At 38.6% G+C, this 22,755-nt stretch overlaps 1 pseudogene across 1 annotated transcript; it reads left to right on the top strand.

The window, feature by feature from the left end:
* The first annotated feature begins 3,852 nt into the window (after nt 1-3,852).
* On the top strand, nt 3,853-5,347 carry LOC308424081 (protein DEK-like; annotated as a pseudogene). Its single transcript has one exon. The product of its transcript is annotated as a protein DEK-like (transcript).
* The last annotated feature ends 17,408 nt before the right edge of the window (nt 5,348-22,755 follow it).

Here is a 22,755-nt window from a genome sequence, read left to right as displayed (position 1 = left end):
CCCCTGTAACGACATTACACATATCTGTGTGCCAGTTTACTCAGATAAAACAGGGAAGCAAGATTTCCTTTCTGGCATTCTCTCTTTGAGATTAACACCTAGAACATTCCATGAGTATTAGCTTACTACATCACCCCTTGAAAATGTCCTAGCCGGTCTAGCCTCCCCGACGTGGCTCATAACTTTTGTTCTGCTTGCCATGCCCTTTGACCTGTTCCTTAACTCTCAGCCACAGCTCTTGTTCTTGCTCATTTCGCACCTCCATTCCCATAAACTTTGCGTCTGAGTTTGAGTTGCCTGGGAGACAGAAGACTGAGTCAGAGACTTGGATGCTGGTAGTCTTGTTGAAACTGATCCTGGGAAACAGACATTAGAGTGTGGTGTGTGAAGGGGGAAAAAAGAAAGTCAACGTAAAGTACAAAGTTCAGACTGCCAGGCAGGACTCTCCAGGACAGGAGGCATGTGGAGAATAAACTCTTGGAATTATCTACCTGATGGGTGAAGACCGGACATTTAATCTGTGGGCTCTATATCCCTTGGTCCTTGCCCCACTGCCCGATGAAGACTGCCCTGAATGCTGTCTCAGCTTAGACTAGACTCCTAAGCCTAAGATGGGAAAAAAGTCCTTTAAGAGAAAATACAGCGTATGTGTTCCCAAAAGCAGAGACTTGATCCTGGGAGAACGAAGCCAAGAGAATACATGTTACTGGGTAAGTTACCACTAGTCCTCAGGGCTTACCCCTTCTGAGACACCGAGGGAGCCTGGGTAGAAAGGAGCCTCAGAGGTATCTCTGCAGAGAAGAGAGGGGCCAGAAAGTCTGAAACCACTGATTCCATCAGTCGTTGTAGGAGCTTTGAAGCATCACCTTGGCTTTGAGGTGGGGAGATTCACTCATATTCTCAAACATATAGCACACAATGAGGGAGGGTTTTAACAGTTTGGAAAAAGCCAAAAGGCATGGGATTTTAAGTACTGATTTTTAAAAATCAACTTTGTGTAAGCAAAAGGACTGTAGTTATGACACCACCCCAGGGTGTGTCGCCTTCTAGGAATCAGACTAACAAGAAGCTGAAAATCCGGGACTCTGGCTAAGACAGGTGACTCTGAGCTGCCCATCAGAACTGTGGTTAACCTGTGGCCAATGGAAGACTAGGGTTGTTCAGCACTGGAGCTTTCTCTGCCAGGCCAACTAGCCTGTACTTCTTAGTGATCTCTAGATGCAGAGGCTAGCCTACATGTGTGTACAAGGTCTGTACTTGAAAGTGGACTGCAGATTCTAGGGGGCAGGGCATGACTGAGTCGATCTGAAGCTTTGGTTTTCATAGTTTAGCACAAATCTGTTTATCTGGTTCTAATATTTTTTGGAGTTTTAGGAAAATGTAGAAAATGTCTTACACAATCTTCTTCCTTGACTTGTTTATAAAGTCATCTCCACCACCTCGTCTATCAATTACTAATGTACCTGTATCTATCCGCCATCTGTATGTCCATCTATCTCAGGTCTTAAATCTGTTATGTACATCTCCGAAGTAAAAAGAATGTTATCTCTCTTTTCTCTAAGTTAACCCTACCAACTAGGGATTCTATTGACTTCCCTGGTCTTCCAGGAATCTTCCCTTTATCCAAATCATTTCCTGTCAAGGTACCTGCATATCAGATATTTAGGTAAGGTAGTTTCCTGTAACCTGGACTATTCTCGGGGGGTTATTTTCCCTGTTTGGAGCCACATTATACCTAAGAGAAGCCTTAGGATACAGTGCAGCATCTGGGGTGAGCACTCTGGTTCAAGCAGGACAGCCAACAGACCTGCCTCCTGTCTGACTTGGCAAGGGACAGCATTTTCTATGATCAATTGTGTAACATTAGCCTGGGAATTGGGACATCTGCTCTTCCCTTCTCCCCAGTCCTGACAGGATGAGGATGAATAGGAGGGGTTTGGAGGATTGGAATGAGGCGTAGAAATGCCCCAGTCATGTGCAATACACGCTTTGTCAGCAGTGTCTCCCTCCAATTCCAAGGCTGTTGTTTCCCTAAGCCTTCAGAAAACAAATTGCTTCTTGTCAAAATAGCTTGGATTATTTCACAATAAGAAATATTTCTACTGGCTTCCATGGACTCTCCAAAATAAACTTGCTTGAAGAGGTGGAACTGGACCTAGTCTGTATGACATTTTCTCCTCCTTTTTCTACTTCATTAAATAGTTTTAAGGACAATGTTGGATGTGAATTAACAACCAGACATTGTTTAAAAGAACTAATCCAAGCAAGCTACATTTTTCCCCTCTCTATTTTTCTCCTAATAAAATTGTGTTTCTCTTCTTGAAACATGCTAATGAGTTTTAAATATGTCCTTAAATAGGCATATATATGTGTAAACTGTGTAGTGTTAACTTTTGGGTGTGTACAGGTCTTTGTAGAAATCAGCTGGTACTACAAAACTCTCTTTTTGTTACAACATTGGCATTTTGGTGTGATGGGAAAAGTATTATTTGTTTGGTTGAATCATTTTTTAAATGATTACATATATAGCTGTATATACATTAATGCATCTGTGATAGCATACCTCTGTTGCCATCCCCTTCTAGAGAAATCAGCTAAACTAGGTTTATACAAATCACTTTCTTCTTTGTTGCTTTATCTCTGCACATTTATGTTCTCTTGTTTGTCCTTATGTAAATTACACACCCAGAATGTATCCCAATGTGGTTTGTTCTTTTAACTGAGTGTTATTTGTTTAAATAGCGTTAAAAAACATTAAATAACAAATAAAAATAACATTAAATTAAAAACATTAAAAATGTTTTGCTTAGATTTGTCTGTGTGAGCGGCGAAGCTATGCTTGACTCATCTTCACTGTTGGAGGACATGTTGGATATTAGACTATTCCATAATTAACTTATCTACTGCAGAGGGATATTTGGTTTTTTTTTTTTTCTGTTGTTGACATTCTAAGCCTCTTTGTGATGAATGCTGTGCTCCTGCTACCATGTGTCACTAGGCAGAGTACATCTAAGAAGACACTGAAGACTCGGAGTGGCTGAGTCATAAACACTTCTGACCTGAGCAAGGCTAAACCACGCTTCAAAGATGATAGATTCCTCACTCTCCAAAAGGTTATGAGAAGTTCCTTTGCCACATCCTTAGAAAAAACTGTCAAAGTTTTTATTGTTGTCAATATAGTGACCATTAGGAAATGTTCTTGGGGTTCCAATGCCAGGAAATTAGCTCAACTGCCAACAAGCTTGAGTCACCTTTTCAGATGGGTCAATCGTGTTTTTTCTCTTGAATAAAGTCTCTATTTGCATTTTCGGTCATTTGCCCCTCGAGATTCGGTTTCTTAATGTTGCCTCATAGAAAAAGTTGGGGCAGGATCACTGGTTCTCATTGCAGATGCCGGTCACTCTTGTCCTCTTGTCCTCCACCCACAGCTGCAAGTGTGCTACGGCAAGGCTAGTTCAGAACTTCGGAGATAAAGGCAGGAGAACCAGAAGCAGAAGGCCATCCTCAGTTCATGTGTACATATATAATGTTATTGTCATTAAGAGAAAGCCAGGCATGGGGGCTCACATCTATACTCCAAGGACTCTAAAGGTTGGGGTAGGAGAGTTGTTTTGAGTGAGAGGCCAGATTGAGATGTATAATGAGTTTGAGGCTAGGCTGGGCTAGACCTTCTCTCTGGCTCTCACTGTATCTCTCTCTGTACCCAGGTCTTCTATACAAATCAAGTGATAAAATGGACCTAATGGTCTTTTTTGTGTTTGTCGTCTCTGAAATATACTTTGGGAAATACCGCATTTTGGGAGTTTCATTTTTTTAATTTCCTTTTTCTCATGCGCACTCGCGGCCCCCAGCATGTTGGCGGCGGCCCCCACTGCAGAGGGAGAGGACACCCCCGAGCTGCCCGTGTCCGAGAAGGAACCCAAGATGCCGGGTCCCAGGGAGAAGAGTGAGGAGGAGGAGGAGGATGACGACGACGATGACGACGAGGACGACGACGCGAGGAGGAAGAAAAAGAAAAGTCTTATCGTGGAAGGCAAGAGAGAGAAGAAGAAAGTAGAGAGATTGACGATGCAAGTGTCTTACAAAGAGAGCCATTTACGATTGCACAAGGGAAGGGTCAGAAACTGTGAAATTGAAAGGATACATTTCTTTCTGTGTAAGATAAAAACAGATGAACTTAGAAATCTACACAAACTGCTTTACAACAGGCCGGGCACAGTGTCCTCGTTGAAGAAGAATGTGGGTCAGTTCAGTGGCTTTCCATTTGAAAAAGGCAGTACCCAGTATAAAAAGAAGGAAGAAATGTTAAAAAAGTTTAGAAATGCCGTGTTAAAGAGCATCTGTGAGGTTCTTGACTTAGAGAGGTCAGGTGTGAACAGTGAACTAGTGAAGAGAATCTTGAATTTCTTAATGCACCCAAAGCCTTCTGGCAAGCCATTGCCAAAATCCAAAAAATCTTCCAGCAAAGGTAGTAAGAAGGAACGGAACAGTTCTGGAACGACAAGGAAGTCAAAGCAAACTAAATGTCCTGAAATTCTGTCAGATGAGTCTAGTAGTGATGAAGATGAGAAGAAAAACAAGGAAGAGTCTTCAGAAGATGAAGAGAAAGAAAGCGAAGAGGAGCAACCACCAAAAAAGACATCTAAAAAAGAAAAGACAAAACAGAAAGCTGCCGCTAAGAGTAAAAAATCTGTAAAGAGTGCTAATGATAAGAAGGCAGACAGCAGTACCACCAAGAAGAACCAAAACAGTTCCAAAAAGGAGTCTGAATCTGAAGATAGTTCTGATAATGAACCCTTAATTAAAAAATTGAAAAAACCACCTACAGGTGAAGAGCTAAAGGAAACAGTGAAAAAATTACTGGCTGATGCTAACTTGGAAGAAGTCACAATGAAGCAGATTTGCAAAGAGGTATATGAAAATTATCCTGCTTATGATTTAACTGAGAGGAAAGATTTCATTAAAACAACTGTAAAAGAGCTGATTTCTTGAGATACAGGACAGATGGCTTGTTTTCAGATTTGAAGATCTGATTTATACCAGCAAAGAGAATGTATTGTTTTTTAAGTCTATTGTTGGTAGAACTTGCTGCTGACTCTTTGTGTGTTAACATATATTTGAGCTTGTTTTAAATTGCATTTTCTTGCAGTTTTCAGCTTAAATTTTGCATGGCAGTAATTGTTTCTTGCTTTTTATTGTTGTACATTTTGGGTTTCTTTATTGTAAGGTCATAGATTGCTGAACTATTGTGCATTTTAGTGAACTTAATGTTTGCTTGCTTAAGACATACTTTTAATCAAAGCAAAAACTACTATAACCAGCATTTATACGTGCAGACTATTGCAGTATTTAGTGTATGAAATATTTTGAATACACCTTCTGTCAGTGTGAAACATAGCGGCGGTTTGTTCCTCATAGTAGAGCACAGCTGTTCAGATGACCAAGTTGGAACTTTTCTGCATGTGTATATATGTCAAGTTGTTGGCATGACAGAAGTGACAGATGTTATTTTTGTATTTTTAAAAACCAATTTGTTGTATAAAATTTCTTAATTTCTTTTGTGCAAATCAACTTTTTAAACTCTTGTGTCTTTAAACTTGTAACTAAATGTCAGTGTTCATCCAGGTAGCAATGACAAAACAGAGTTCAGTGGTGATGACACAGAAGGACTGTTGACTTCTGCTTTGCCCCGAAAGTGTCATCAGTGTGGTTGTGTTAACTGTGTCATAGAAATTTTATGAGGATAAACACATCACCGCTGCAAAAACTGGGAAAGAGTGAGCACACGTGGCTTACACATAGGTGAACTGATAGTAGTAAACTTTACATACAGGAAACCTGGTTACCTTCATAATTATGGTTAAAAGTATCTTATGGTTAAAGTATCAGGTGTAAGGCCAGAGTTGGTGGACAACATAGGTATCTGAAAGTATTTACCAAAACCCACACATTAATATTAAAGTATTTCAGAATCAAGGCTGGTAATTTTTAAGTTTTGGTCAATCAAGATTTTAAGGTGATGAAACATGTAGTGCCCCTGAATTTAAATTTTAACTGTCCTGATAACCTCTCTGAATTATAATATGCTGTTTGACAAAGTGACATTTGATGTACCAACTTAGTGTTTAATGTTCACATTATAGATCAAATTTGAGCATTATCAGGTACATACTTGACTTCAATATGCCTAGAGTGAAGAGGAACAAGCAACTAAAAAGTTGACCTTTAAGTAATTTGTCATAAATCTTTGCAATAAAGAATAAATCAATGTTTAAAAAAAAAGAATTTTTTGTTTAGCTCTGTACCATATTTTTAATAGGATTATTTGATTCTCTAGAGTGTAATTTCTTGAGTTCTTTGTATATATTGGATACTAGCCCTCTAGGATTGGTAAAGATCTTTGCCAATCTGTTGGTTGCTGTTTTGTCATTTTGACAGTGTCCTTTGCAGTTTCATGAGGTCCTATTTGTTGAATCTTGATCTTAGAGAATAAGCAATTTGTGTTCTGTCTAGAAAATTTTCCACCGTGCTTATGTGTTCTAAGCTCTTTCCCACTTTCTATTCTATTAGTTCCAGTGTACCTGGTTTTATTTGAAGGTCTTTGATCCACTTGAACTTGAGCTTTGTACAAGGAGATAATAAAAGGATCAATTTGCAATGTTCTCCATGCTGACTGCCAGTTGTACCAAAACCACTTGTTGAAGAGGCTGTGCTTTTTCCATCGAATGATTTTAGCTCCTTTGTCAAAGATCAAGTGACCATAGGTGTGTGGGTTTATTTCTGGGTCTTCAATTCTATTCTGTTGATCTACATGCCTGTCTCTGTACCAATACAATGCAGTTTTTATCACAATTGATCTGTATTACAGCTTAAGGACAAGGATGGTAATTCTCCGGGAAGTGTTTTTATTTTTAAGAATAGAGTTTGCTATCCTAGGTTTTTTGTTATTCCAGATTAATTTGCAAATTGCTCGTTCTAACTCTATGAAGAATTGAGTTGGAATTTTGATAGGGATTGCATTGAATCTGTAGATTGCTTTAGGGAAGATGGCCATTTTTACTATGTTGATCCTTCCAGTCCATGCACATGGGAAGTCTTTCCGCATTCTGAGGTCTTCTTCAATTTTCTTCTTCAGAGACTTGAAATTCTTGTTATGCAGATCCTTCACTGGCTTGGTTAGGGTTACCCCAAGGTATTTTATATTCTTTGTGACTATTGTGAAGGGTGTTGATTCTCTAATTTCTTTCTCAGCCTGTTTAATTTTTTGAGTAGAGGAAGGCCACTGATTTGTTTGAGTTAATTTCATATTCAGATAGTTTGCTTAAGTTTTTTATCAGTTATAAAAGTCCTCTGGTGATATTTTTGGGGTCACTTAAGCATACTATTATATCATCTGAAAATAGTGATATTTGACTTTTTCCTTTCCAATTTGTATCCCTTTGACCTCTTTTTGCTGTCTGATTACTCTGATTAGTACTTCCAGTACTACATTGAATAGGTAGGGAGATAGTGGGCAGTCTTGTCTATTCCCTGATTTTGCTGGGATTGCTTCAAGTTTCTCACTGTTTAATATGATCTTGGCTACTGGTTTGATGTATATTGCTTTTACTATGTTATATATGGGCCTTGGATTCCTGCTCTTTCCAAGAATTTTAACATGAAGGGGTATTAAAATTTGTCAAACGCTTTCTCAGCATCTAAAGAGATGATTGTGTGGGGTTTTATTTTCTTAGAGTTTGTTTATATGATGGATTACATTGAAAAAATTTCACATATAGAACCATCCTTATATCCCTGGAATGAAACCTACTTGATCATGGTGAATGATTGTTTTGATGTGTTCTTGGATTCAGTTTGGAAAAATTTTATTGAGCATTTTTGCATCAGTGTTCATGAGAGAAATTGGTCTGATGTTCTCTTTCTTTGTAGGGTCTTTGTGTGGTTCAGCAATGAGCATAATTGTTATTTCAAAGAATGAGTTGGGTAGTGTTCCCTCTGTTTTTATTTTGTGAAATAGTTTGGAGAGTATTAGTATTAGATCTTCTATGAAAGTCTGATATAGAATTCAGTACTAAACCAATCTGGTCCTGGGATTTCAGGTGTGCTGTCAAGGTGCTATTGTATGAGCTCTCCAGTTTCTTACTGTAGGCACTCAGAGCCGTGAGTTTTCCTCTTAGCACTGCTTTTACCATAATCCCATAAGTTTTGGTAAGTTGCGCCTTCATTTTCATTAAATTCTAAAAAGTCTTTGATTTTTTTTTTTTAATTTGACCTTGACCAAGCTATTGTTGCATAGAGCTTTCATGTGTATGTGGGTTTTTTGTTGGTTTTATTTATTTATTTTGGTTTGGTTGGTTTTTTTTGTTGTTGTTTGTTTATTTTGGTTTCTTTTGTTGTTGTTATTATTGAAGAGTAGCCTTAGTCTATGGTAATCTGATAGGATGCATGAGAGTATGTCAATCTTCTTGTATCTGTTGCGGTTTGTTTTGTGACCAAGTATATGTCAATTTTGGAAACAGTTCCATGAGGTGCTTAGAAGAAGGCATATTCTTTTGTTTTAGGATGAAATATTCTATAGATATCTGTTAAATCCATTTGGTTCATAACTTCTGTTAGTTTTGCTGTGTCTCTGTTCAGTTTCTGCTTTCATGATTTATTCATTGATGAGAGTGGGGTGTTGAAGCTTCCCACTATTATTGTGTGTGGTGCAATATATGATTTGTGCTTTAGTAGAGTTTTTTTATGAATGTAGGTGCTCTTGTATTTGGAGCATAGATGTTCAGGATTGAGAGTTCTTGATAGATTTCTCCTTTGATAAGTAAAAAGTGTCCTTTCTAATCTTTTTTAATGTCTTTTGGTTGAAAATCTATTTTATTCGATATTAGGATGGCTACTTGTTTCTTGAGACCATTTACTTGGAAAGTTTTTTTTTCAACATTTTTCTCTGAGGTAGTGTCTGTCTTTGTTGCTGAGATGAGTTTCCTGTATACAGCAAAATGCTGGGTTTGGTTTACTTATCCAGTCTGACAATCTATGTCTTTTTATTGAATAATTGAGTTCATTGATGTTAAGAGATATCAAGGAATAATGATTGTTGTTTCCTGATATTTTTGTTCTTAGAGGTAAAAATATGCTTTTGTGTCTTTCTTCTTTTGGTTTTGTCACAAGAGGATTACTTTCTTGCTTTACCTAGGGTATAGTTTCTCTCCTTGTGTTGAAGTTTTCCATCTATTATCCTTTGTAGGGCTGGATTTGCAGACCGATATTGTGTAAATTTGGTCTTTTTTTGGAATATCTTGGTTTCTCTATCTGTAGTAATTGAGAGTTTTGCTGGATATAGTAACCTGGGCTAGCATTTGTGTTCTCTTAGGGTCTGTATGATGTCTGTCCAGGATCTTCTACCTTTCACAGTTTCTGTTGAGAAGTCTGGTGTAATTCTGTTCAGTTTCCCTTTATATGTTACTTGTCCCTTTTCCCTTTCTGCTTTCAGCATACTTTCTTTGTTTTAAACATTTGCTTTTTTGACCATTATGTGTAGGGAGAATTTTTTTTCTGGCCCAATCTATCTGGAGTTCTGTAGGCTCCTTGTATGTTCATGGTTATCTCTTTCTTTAGGGCAGTTTTCTTCTATAATTTTTTGAAGATATTTGCTAGACCTTTTAGTTGGGAGTCTTCACTCATTTCTATGCCTATTATCCTTAGGTTTGGTCTCTTCATTGTGTCCTGGATTTGCCAGATGTTTTGGGTTAGGAGCTTTTTAATTTTTACATTTTCTCTGACTGCTGTGTCAACACTTTCTATGTTATCTTCTGTCCCCAAAATTTTCTCTTCCATCTCTTGTATTCTGTTGGTGATGCTTGTGTACATGACTCCTGACCTCTTTCCTAGGTTTTCTATCCCCAGTGTTGTCTCTCTTTGTGTTTTCTTTATTGTTTCCATTGTCATTTTTAGATCCTGGATGGTTTTGTTAAATTCCTCCATCCTTTTGCTTATGTTTTCTTGTGTTTCTCTAAGGTCTTGCACCTGTTTCTCTGTGTTCGCCTGTATTTCTTTAAGGGAGTTATTCATGCATCTCTTGAAGCCCTCTATCATCAACATGAGGCATAATTTCAAGTCCAAATCTTGTTTTTCTGGAGTGTTGGGATATGCACTACTTGCTGTGGTGGGAGAGCTGGGTTCTGATGTTGCCAGGTTGTCTTTGTTTCTGTTGTTTAGTCTTGTGCTTGCCTCTTGCCATCTTCTTATCTTTGATGTTAGTTGATTTTGTTTTCTATGAATGGAGCTTGTTTCTCCTGTGCATCTAGGGGCCATGAACTCCAGAGGAGAATGGTCCTGGGTGTTCAGCTCTCTATGGTCAAGCTGTGAGTTCTTGTGGTGATGGGCCTGCTCTAGCTCCGGGTGCAGATGGAGGCCTGAAGAATACAGACCCAGATGGTACTGTGATACCTGCACCCTGAGAGTTCCCAAAGGTCTCTCCCCAGATAGTCAGTGGAGAGAGAATGTGAGCTCACCCATGGGCTCAGAAGAGAGAGCACTCCTGCATCTCCTCTGGGTGCTCAGCTCTCTGCAGGCAGGCAGAGAGTTTCATGACAATCGCTTGTGATGACTGTCTGACAAAGCACTTTGCACACGATTGGCCCTTGGTAAATATTGGTTCATCTGCTGGCATGCAGCCAGGTTCCTGTTTCAAGACTATTAGGTTTTTACAAGTTCATTTAACATTCAGTTTGTGATAGTTGCATCCTCAACATCTTGTTGAATGTTTTATTGTTTGCAATAGCCTATAATGTGTATGTCATTAACAATGTACAAATAAAGTAATTGAGTCTCAGAAGAAGAATTAGCCTTTGGATACACAGTTGCTAACTGGCTGTCTTTGTATACTATGTCCTCCTTTCTAGGAAATGGTTCATGGGAAGATTAGTGTTCTTGGTGTCCTAGAAATTGGCATAAAGCCATTGGGAAATCAATTATATCTGTAGGCATGTGGTGTGTATCGGATGAAACAGCAGAAGAAGTTATGGACAAGTTTCATTTTCTCATTTTCAGAACAGAAGATGATTTGCTCTAGTCTGTGTACTTCATTTCCCCAAAGCTGACTCAGCATCTTTGAAAGCAGCCACTCACCTTTGCAACTGTCTGAGCTGCCAGCCCTCCTAGTTTATATCCATAAAAGGATGCTCATAATTTAATCAACCACACTGCTCCTCTCAGAGGAATTCCACATCAAGTCAGAATCCTGTGTCACCTAGGTTACATGTGTCAACAGAGTTTGAAAGCACTGTTTATTTGCCTCCCCAGACAGAGGCAGAACAAGAATCTCCCACCACCAGTTGGCTGCCCAAACAGCTATGTTACTCAGTAACCACTTGCTAAAGCTAACAGTCTCTTGGCATGTGGTCCCCACCAGATGAATTACACCACGGTGTACACTGGGCTCATTCAAGCACTGATGTTAAATCTGGAGGGGCACCTCCCACACTACATAGGGAAGGAAACAGAATCCAAAGCCTAGGTGCATGGGTATAAATCCTTAACTGTGCATCAATGACTGGATGTAATTATATTGTTGGGTCTCCCCCACCTACCAAATGAAGACTTAAACATGTTGCCTATTCTTCCTACACTTTGCTATTTTGTGGGAAACTAGCAACATATAATGATCCTTCTTTAACCCACATACAAAATTGTATATGAAAGAGAAGAAAGTGAAATTCAAACACTTGTTAAGTCAAGGATTTTAACTGTTGATTTTGAACAATCTTTTTCCTTAAAATATATAACACAGGGCTGAGAGTATAGCTCAGTCATAGACATGCTTAGCATACAGAAGCCTTTAACTTCATTTGGACATTTTTAAAATTTGTACACAGCTAGTAAGATTTCAATGCATACTATCAAACCTGGCTATAACATCCAAGAGGACTCCATTCACAAGTCTGGGTTCTGGTGTTGGTTATTAGCTGGGTGTCTCAGTTCTCCATATGGTCTGGCATCTTATAGGAGACAAGGCTGACTTTCCATCAATGGCACCCTAGGACAGCATTTTGTGAGGGCATGGACTCAGAAGGCTGACCTTCAGAAGTCACATTGCTCTGCTTATACTATTTGTATTTAGGAATAAGTCGCTGTGATATCCTGATTTGAGAGCAAGTAAAAAATATTCCATTTCTGGATGGAAGGAGCAACAACAGCTCATTGGAAATGGGGCATGCGCATGGTTATAGAAGCAGCATGTGACCATTAAATGATCGATTAGTGCCTCTTTCTTATTACAGTTACTGACATTCCTTTAATATCTAAATCCTGTCTGCTCCGAACTAACATCTGCAAATTCACACCTTATGGGCTTCAATCACTTACTGTGTAATTGAATGTTCTAGTACTCGGCCACCTGAGAGAGCAGTGAACATTTCTGATCTCTCACCGTTCTAAGAATCACAATTCAGGGAGTCAGTTATATGTCCTTGTCTCAGAGTCTCTGGTAATGTTAGACAGAATATCCAAAGTGTGACCATCTGTAGATTTGAATGCTGCAGGAAGGTGTACATTCAAAATGGTTCGATTATATGTAAATGTGGTCAGTAAGCTATAGTCCTCATTTCACATACCTCCCAGTAAAGCTGTGTGGTCCTTCTGTGTAGATGTTGAATTTTCTCAGAATAAAGAAACATCTGAAGCATCTCTTTGTGACCTTAGTTCATACATACATACATAGTTATTCTGTAATACTCATGGATTACCTAGGCCAGATATACAATTGAAAAGGGGACTATAATGGGTCTTGGGAAACCGATTTGGTTGCTTGTAGCACAGAAATAACAGTGCCTATATCAAAGTCTAGAATGCACAGGCTGTCTTGGGTCTAAATGGGTATGAAGTTCCTTAGGTAGGGTTTTCAGGAGAGAAACTCTTAACCAGCAACTTTTAAGACTCGTTCAACATTTGGCTAGAGAAAGCTCATCTACAAAAATCTATCTTACTCACAGTGAAGTAATATGGAATGTCAGTCACAGATTAGGTAATGCTGAAATTCAAATAATCACTCCTCAGAATTCCAACCATAAGTACAATAGACATTCACTGATTGCAGGACAAGTCTTTCTTCGTATGTAGCTTAGGTGTTACCTCAGTTCTTTGCTCAATCTTGACTCTAAGATCCTTGTCCAGCTTTTCTAAAAGACTCTTTGGGTTCCAAAGGAAATGGTTCCTGGGGTGTATGAGAAGATTTCTCCAAAATCAGCACTTCCTCAGGAAATAATGCTGAGAACTGACAAGTGAGACTACGTGAGACTCAAATGTCCCATTTGTCAATTCTCAGGAAAGGAAACAATCAGCAGCCATCTGACAGAACGGGAAAAGGGTTTTGGCCAAATACATGACAGACTGGATTATTAATATCTCAGTTATATAAAGAGCTGAAAAATTTTAACTCAAAAATTCAAATCATCTTATAACTAATGAACTGAATAAACAGTTTTCAAAAGAAGAAATGCAATAATAGATATATTATTTGAAAAGTGTCCACCATTCTTGGACACCAAAGAAATGCAATTAAAAGTGTGTTGACAGCAAACACTGGTTAAAATGTCAAGATGCAAGAACTCCTGTTCATTACACTTGGGGATAGAAAACTATGTGGCCACTGTAGAAATCACAATGGCAATTCATCAAAAAAAAAAAAAAAAAAAAAAACAACTAAAAGCAGAACTATCCTATGGCCCAGCCATATGACACTTGGGTATATACTTGAAGGACTCTACAGGTGCATACCAAACATGTACATGTGCATCTATGTTTGTTGTACTGTTCCTAGAACCAACTGAAATATCAGTCAACAGAATAATGGGTAAAGAAAATGTAATACATATATGCAATGGAATTTTATGCAGCCAAAAAAAATAGAAATTGTGACATTTGTAGGAAAATGATTAGAACTAGAAATCACAGTGTTAAGTGAAATAAGCAAGGCTCAGAAATGTTTTATTATCCACAGAGAGGGCCAGGTCTCTGTCATTGGAACTTAGGATCTGGCCAGGGAAGGCTGAGCTCCCAGAACAGATGCACAGGCTCTTTTCAACCTGGACCAAGAGTGAGCCTGAGGCACAGGCCCACCGGCTGTCTCATGAGGGAGCACAAGAGGTACTCAGAGTGCAGAGAGTGTGGTGCTCTCTGGAAAAGGGTTCTTTTTGGCCTAGAAAAGAGCTGGGTCTCTGCCATTAGGACTCAGGACCTGTGGGCAGAGGGGTGAGCTCCCAGAATAGTCTCGCAAGAGCTCTCACACCTGAGCCCATGAAAACAGAACTGAGTCACTATCATCAGAACTCACTGCCTGTCCACAAAAAGCCGAACACCCAGGAGCAATCTCCCTCAACAAATATACAAAGATTGAAATACTCCCACACATTCTATTAGATCACCATAGACTAAGGCTGGCTTTAATAACAACAAAGACAACAAAAAGCCCACATACACATGGAAGCTGAACAATGCGCTACTCAACAATAACATGGTCAATGAATAAATAAAGAAATTAAGGATTTTTTAGAATTTAATGAAAATGAAAGCACAGCATACCCAAAACAGTAATAAGAGGAAAAGCCATAGCTCTGAGTGCCTCCAAAAAGAAACTGGAGAGAGCATACACTAGCAGATTGACAGCACAACTAAACGCTCTAGAACAAAAAAAAAAAAAAAAAAAAAAAAAAAAAAAAAAAAAAAAAAGGCAGATATACCCAAGAGAAGTAGATGGCAGGAAATAACCAAACTCAAAGCTGGTTCTTTGAGAAATCAACAATACTGATAAACTCTTAGCCAGACTAACTAGAGGGCACAAAGAGAGTATCCAAATTAACAAAATCAGAAATGAAAGGGGAAATATAACAAAAGAAACTGAGGAAATTCAAGAAATCATCAGATCCTACTACAAAAGCCAATACTCAACAAAACTGGAAAATCAGAAGGAAATGGATGAATTTCTAGACAGATACCAGATACCAAAGTTAAATCAAAATCAGATAAACCATCTAAACAGTCCCATACCACCTAAAGAATTAGAAGGAGTCATCAAAAGCCTCCCAGACCAAAAAAAAAAAAAAAAAAAAAAAAAAAAAAAAAAAAAAAAAAAAAAAAAAGCCTAGGACCAGATGGGTTTAGTGCAGAATTCTATCAGACCTTCATAGAAGACCTAATACCAATACTCTCCAAACAATTCCACAAAATAGAAACAGAGAAAATACTTCCCAACTCATTCTTTGAAGCCACAATTACTCTTATTCCTAAACCACACAAAGACCCTACAAGGAAAGAGAGCTTCAGATCAATTTCCCTTATGAACACTGATGCAAAAATACTCAATAAAATTCTTGCAAACTGAATCCAAGAACACATAAAAATAATCATTCACTATGATCAATTAGGCTTCATTCTAGGGAAGCAAGGATGGTTCAATATACTGAATTCTATCAGTATAATTCACTTTATAAACAAACTCTAAGAAAAAAATCCCACATGATCATCTCACTAAATGCTGAGAAAGCATTTGACAAATTTTAATACCCCTTCATGTTAAAATTCTTGGAAAAAGCAGGAATCCAAGGTCCATACTTGACATAGTAAAAGCAATATACATCAAACTAGTAGCCAACATCATACTAAACAGTGAGAAACTTGAAGCAATCCCACTAAAATGAGGGACTAGACAAGGCTGCCCACTCTCCCCTACCTATTCAATATAGAACTAGGAGTCCTGGCCAGAGCAATTAGACAACAAAAGGAAGTCAAGGGGATACAAATAAGAAAGGAAGAAGTCACTATTTGCCAATGACATGCTAGAATATTTAAGTGACCCCAAAATTCCACCAAAGAACTTTTACAGCTGATTAACAACTTCAGCAATGTGTCTGGATATAAAACTAACTCAAACAAATCAGTAGCCTTCCTCTACTGAAAGGATAAGCATGCTGAGAAAGAAATTGGGGGAAAGATACCCTCGACAATAGTCACAAACACTATGAAATTCCTTAGAGAATCCTAACTATAGCAAGTGAAAGATCTGTATGACAAGAACTTCAAATCTCTTTGAAAGAAATTGAAGAAGATCTCAGATGATGGAAATATGACCTATGCTCATGGATTGGAAGGATCAACATTGTAAAAATGGCCATCTTATCAAAAGCAATCTATAGAATCAATGCAATCCCCATCAAAATTCCAACTCAATTCTTCATAGAGTTAGAAAGAGCAATTTGCAAATTCATTTGGAATAATAAAAAACCTAAGATAGTGAAATATATTCTCAAGAATAAGAAAACTTCTGCGGGAATCACCATCCCTGACTTCAAGATATATTACAAAGCAATTGTGTTTTAAAAAAAAAAAAAACAAAAAAAAAACTCCATGGTATTGGAACTGAGATAGGCAGGTAGATAAATGAAACACAATTGAAGACCCAGAAACGAACTCTCACACATATGGTCACTTTATCTTTGACAAAGAAGCTAAAAACATTCAATGGAAAAAGGACAGCCTCTTCAACAAATGGTGTTGGCTCAACTGGCAGTCAGCATGCAAAAGATTGCAAATTGATCCTTTCTTATCTCCTTGTACAAAGCTCAAGTGCAAGTGGATCTAAAATCTCCACATAGAACCAGATACACTGAAACTATTGGAAGAGAAAGTGAGGAAAAGCTTACAACACATAGGCACAGGGGAAATTTTCCTGAACAGAACACCAGTAGCCTATGCTCTAAAATCAATAAATGAAACTTCAAGAAATTGCAAAGTAAGGCAAAGGACACTGTTAAGAAAACATAATGGCAGCAAACAGAATGGGAAAGGATCTTTACCAATCCTACATCTGATATAGGGCTAGTATCCAATATATACAAAGAACTCAAGAATTTAGAGTTCAGATAATCAAACAATCCTATTTAAAAATGGGGTAGAGAGCTAAACAAAGAATTCTCAACTGAAGAATATCAAATGGCTGAGAAGCACTTAAAGAAATGCTCAACATCCCTAGTCATCAGGGAAATCCAAATCACAACAACCTTGAGATTCCACCTCACACCAGTCAGAATGGCTAAGATCAGAAACTCAGGTGACAGCAGATGCTGGTGAGGATGTGAAAAAAGAGGAAGACTTTTCCACTGTTGGTGGGGTTGTAAGCTGGTACAACCACTCTGGAAATCAGTCTGTTGGTTCCTCAGAAAATTGTGCATAGTATTACCTGAAGACCCAACTATTCCACTTCTGGGCATATACCCCAAAGATGCTTCAATACGTTATAAGGACACATGCTCCACCATGTTTATAGCAGCCTTATTTATAATAGCCAGAAGCTGGAAAGAACACAGATGCTCTTCAACAGAGAAATGGATACAGAAAGTGTGATACATTTACACAGTAGAGAAACAATGACTTTACAAAATTCCTAGGCAATTAGATGGAACTAGAGACTATCATCCTGAGTGAGGTAACCCAGTCACAAAAGAACACACACGGCATGTACTTACTGATAAGCATATACTAGCCCCAGAAGGCTCTGAATACCCAAGAAGCAACTCACAGACCTTATGAAGCTCAAAAAGAAGGAAGGCTATAATGTGGAAGCCTCAGTCCTTAGGGGACAAAAAAGAAAAAAATGTGTATTCATAATACATTATTTAACAAATTTTGTGAGCTATAATAATATTTTATAAAATAGATAAATAAATAATAAGAAAAGAAATGTTTCATCATTTCTCTGATTAGGTAGAGCCTAGACTTTAATATTTAATATGTACATATATGTGTGTGTATCTTTATATTTGTATTATTTATAGACATGTATATATGTGTTTATATTTATATGTTTATATGTGTGTATATTTATATATGTGTGTTTTAGGTCATGGTTCCAGATAGGGGATCATGAGAGGAGAGGAGGAGATCTTAAGAGAGACAGGAAGTAGGGCGACAGCATTGATGTGATAAGAAAGCAGAAATGACTGGAGAAGCAATTGACCCACCTGAAGTGGAAGAAGGAACATGATGAGGACAGCAGGAAGGGGGATGAAAGCCAGCAGTGTAACTCTGCTGAGAACTGACTGACTGCTGCTCTCAGATGGTCCCCCTTGCTTCTCTAGCATTCGGCACCAGCTGCCAGCTAAGAACAAGTTAATTTCTCTCAATGTGGGGAAATTGTGCCTCCCACAGATATTTGGCAATAGTTCCGATCATCACCGCTGTGTGGAAGAGGACAGATGTTGCTGAGTGTACCATAACACACAAATCAGCCTCCCATAGTGGTAAGATACGTTAGCCTAAAATCTCAATAATGCCGAGAAGCTCGGAAATAAGTACATTTACATAAAATATCTTCTTTGGTGTTTACAATAACCAGAACAGACCATGACATCCTCATTATCTACGAAGAGAGAGTATCACTGTGAGGAGGTAAGTAGCCAGCAAGAGGTCATAGTAGCAAAGGGAGAAACTGGGCCTAAATGTGCACATATTCAGGCCCTTAAGAACTCCAACAGAGCTATACACCCCACATAAAATGATGAGCTGCACAGAAGATCCAGTTTCCTAACTGGTAAGACACACCCAGGCAACAGCCGCATCTTCTGTTTTCTTGGTCAAATTCCCTAGAAACAGAGTCCAAAGCAAGGATTCAAGGTTGGTGCTTTCTGGAGGAGGTCCAATCCTGGGATTGCAAAACTGAGCAGAAGAGAAAGTGACACAGGGAAGAGTGGGGAACACTTCAAGGTAAGTTGTTCCAGCAAGGATGCCTGCCCACATGGGGAATGCTTCTAAATGGATGTGTGCTGTGGACAGTGCTCTCTGATTTAGACAGCTGGACGGAGGGAGGAAGAAAAACCACAGATGGAGGTTTGTGCTGTACAGTGCTTACCTTCCTGATACTCACTTCTCACACTCAAAGGTTCTGTCACTACTCCCTGTAACAGAGACTTTGGAAGCCATGCCTTTGTTACAGCTTGGTCTTCTGAGTCTAAGAGTGCTATGGCCTTGGGGGGGGGGCGGGTCAGGAAAGGACTAATCAGTGAATGTCTCACCCTCTGCACCCACCCTACTACAGCATCTCGGAACTCGTTGGTTTGACATAGTTAACAGTTTCCCCTCAAGATTAACTTTTCCTTCCCAGAAAGTATTTCTCGGATGAGGGGTAAATATTAAAACACCAAAGCTCCTTATTATGAGAAGGCCGACTATCACAGGAGAGACTGAAGCTAAGGTATGGTGACACACACTTAATATGCCAACACTAGGTTAAAGAATTGCAATTGGTATCAGGCTGTACAGTGAGCTCGAGGCAAGCCCGAGGATATGTGGGAAGTCATGATACCTACCTGTTTTGTCTCAAGACAGTGCTGCCAATATCTGGGGGAGACCCCACCTGACCTCCCGAGGCATCTGTTCTCCAGAATCAATGGCTCCAGATTTGGAATCTCACCCAGGGGAAGCTATTCCAAGTCATCTCACAAATCTATTATCCAAATCATCATTAAAACAACACATGAAATGTTGCTCCAGGAAATGAGTGTGATGACTCAGACGTATGTGTACATCCTGGAGACTAGGACTGGCCAGAGCCTCATCAGGTCACTGCACTCCTACTAAGCTATCTGGGGACCACATTTGCTAGCTGGCAGACATGTAACATCATTGCTTCACACTGTCCATTATCTCTGTTCTGTTTGTTTCACAGGCAGCGAAAAGGCTTCTGTCTCCACTCTGACCTCCCCTTGATTGCTTGGACTCAACTCACACACTTAATGTCATTTAATTTATTCTGAGATTGCATAGTCCTAAGTGTTCAGCGTGTGTGTTTCCGTGTATTCCACGTGCTCACTGTTGGTTGTAGAATACAAAGAGTAAATCTCTGAGCTAGAGGGTTTATTCAGATTGGCAAAGTAAGCAAATGAAGTCAGGTAGGATCCAAACCTGTGAGGCAAGAACCCTGGTGAGCTGGGAATTCAGAAGACAGCTTTCCTTAGCTTGACCTAACCACTGCCATGCAAAAATGAAGACCAGAGTTGATAGGGTTTCTGGCTTTAAAAAAAAAAAAAGTTGAAAGTCTGTATATTTCCTGGATATACTCCATCTTTTGTTGGCCCCTAATTCACAAACTTTTAACATATACTATGGGCCAAAAAATAATAACAATAAATAAAAGAATCTGTAGATTGGGTTCAGCTCACAACAGGCTCCAAGTTTGCAAGCTTCCTCTGTGGGGATTGAGGGCTTGCTCCGTACTGGTTTCAATCAGACAAAAATGTAAAATGACTTGCGTTATCTCGGATTTAAAAACCATAGCATTTATTTTCAATACTCCCTTGTTAATCGCAGGCTTGATGTTTTAAAGCCAAAAGAGTCTTCAGGGTTGGACTGTTTAGCCTTTTTGTTTCACAAAGGAGGAATATGTGATTTGGAAATAAGAAGTCACTCGATTTTTTGATAAGTTTCTGAAAAACAATGTTAAAGGCTCAGATTTCTAGAAGTGGAAGGATCTATTCTGGTCTACCAAGTCTGGGTTTCTCAATATGAGCACTAGTACTGTTTTAGAACAGAATTGTTGGCATGGGTAAGGTCAGGACTCAAGTCTCTTAATTCTTAGCAGTGTTCTTTTTACCATGCCTTAAGGTCTTTCTTATTATTAACTTAATTTATATTCAGTATTACTATGTGGTGTGTGTGTGTGTGTGTGTGTGTGTGTGTGTGTGTGTGTGTGTGTGTGTCTTCTGACTTAAAAAAAAAGATTGAAAGTCTGTATATTTTCTGGATATACTCCATCCTTTGCTGACCCCTCTGTGTATGTGTGTGCGTGGAGTTGCCATCATAAGCATATGGAGGTCAGAGAATGAACTGTGGGAGTCAATTTTAAACTTCTCTCCTGTGAATTCTAGGAATCAAGCCCAGACATCAGGTCTGTAGAACAAATTTTTACCCACTGTGTCATCTGCCCAGTCCTCAAGCCTGAAGGTCTTAACCATGAGTCTTAAATAATGAAGCAGTCTGAAAAGCATGATGAAGAGACTAAGCCATTGACAAGAGACCCAGAACCTAAGATTGGCAGATTAGGTCATGGAATCTGAGTTTATCTATTTACTAACTTTGTACCACTGACCATCTGAACCTTCTAGGTCTTCGTTTATCACTTTGAGTTAGGTTGAAGAAAGTATATAGGACTTACCACATAATAGTAAATTGCCATTCTGTTACTATTATTCTTATTATAATTAACTGGTCCTGGAATCAGTAAACTATATCTCACCTATCCCCCTGGCCTGCTTGATTTTTAAAGCCTGTGATCAGAGAATGGTTTTTCTAATTTTAATGTTAGAAGTAATACTACTGTTTGTGACACAAGAAAACTGTGTACAGTTCATAGATCAGTGTCTATAAATAAAGTTTTATTAAAATACAGTCATGTCAGCATATAGAATCTACAGCTGTTTCCTGCTATAACAGAATTGAATGGTTTGCACCAGATGTTTGATGGTGTGTGGAGGTTGATACATTATCAGAACCTTGTGAGAGAAAACCAATAATCCCATAGCTTGACCTTTAGTTTCTATGAAGAAAAAATAATTACAATTTGCACAGTGCCCTCTGGTGTGAGGGAGGTAACATAGCAAGTGAACTCCTCACTTGTTACTGATTCCACTTGAAGTACCTGTAACCACTGTATTTAAGATATTTCCCAGGGTTTGTGTTTGCCAAGGCTTTTCAAAAAAATATAGCCTCCTGAGTCATCCAAGGGACATTAAAAACATTTACTTTTTATAGACATCCTTTCTTAAATAAATCTCATTGTAAAATTGGTTCTTAGAGGTGTTCTTTCAAAATCTGGAATATTTATCAAAAAGAAAGGAAATGGCTTGCTCAGTGTTAAGCCAACTGAATATTTTAAGAGTTCCATGATTTGGACAGGACAATAAAGAGGGATATCCTGGAAAGGGGAAGTCAGATATGAACTAGCTGCCAAGATTAAAATTTAAGGGATGTTGTCTGGCATTCTTTTTAATACCTTGGGCATCTTGGTTATGGTTTAATCTTACTGCAGGCTGAACGTTTAGTTGTCCTGATAATCTGTTTAGAACCAAAACTCTGTCAATAGCTCAATAGATTTGGCTTTCAATTCAGTACAATCGCTATACTGATTGTCTAACACATGCCAGGTACTTCTCTGGGCATCAAGAAGACAAGGAAAAACATTAGTCCTGCTATCAAACATTTCTTAGTAGCTCTGGTTCATCAGTGAAGCTACTGAGTAAACTTCTTTCAGTACAGAAGTCAGGCATTTGATTAAACATTTTATCCAACTGAAGAAAGTTTTACTGAGGACATTTGTCCAGTGCTTTTTTCTCATGGAATCCATATACATTAGTAGATAACTAATATATTACTCATATACATTATACTATATAGATTACCCATATACATTAATAGATAACTCAGAACTGAGTAGGGCTCTGCTATTTTGATCATTTTGTTTCTCTGGGCACCTACTCTCTGCCCTTTGAAGTAGCTGGTCAGTAATTACAATGAGATAATTGCTATGCAGATGTTTTTGAGGAAACCCATCAAGCCTTTCTGAATAAGAAAGAACAGACTTTATAAAAAAGGAACAATAGGGCAAGTAAAAACTGATGAACTCATTGCTGACAAGATAGTCAAAATGGCATAGCCAGACTAAAACAAATTAGAAGCCATGGATGAAGATTGAGCCCAATAGAACCATTCCTT

The sequence above is a fragment of the Micromys minutus genome, assembly GCF_963924665.1.
Source record: "Micromys minutus genome assembly, chromosome: 9".
NCBI lineage: Eukaryota > Metazoa > Chordata > Mammalia > Rodentia > Muridae > Micromys > Micromys minutus.
This window is presented reverse-complemented; position numbering and strand designations above follow the sequence as displayed.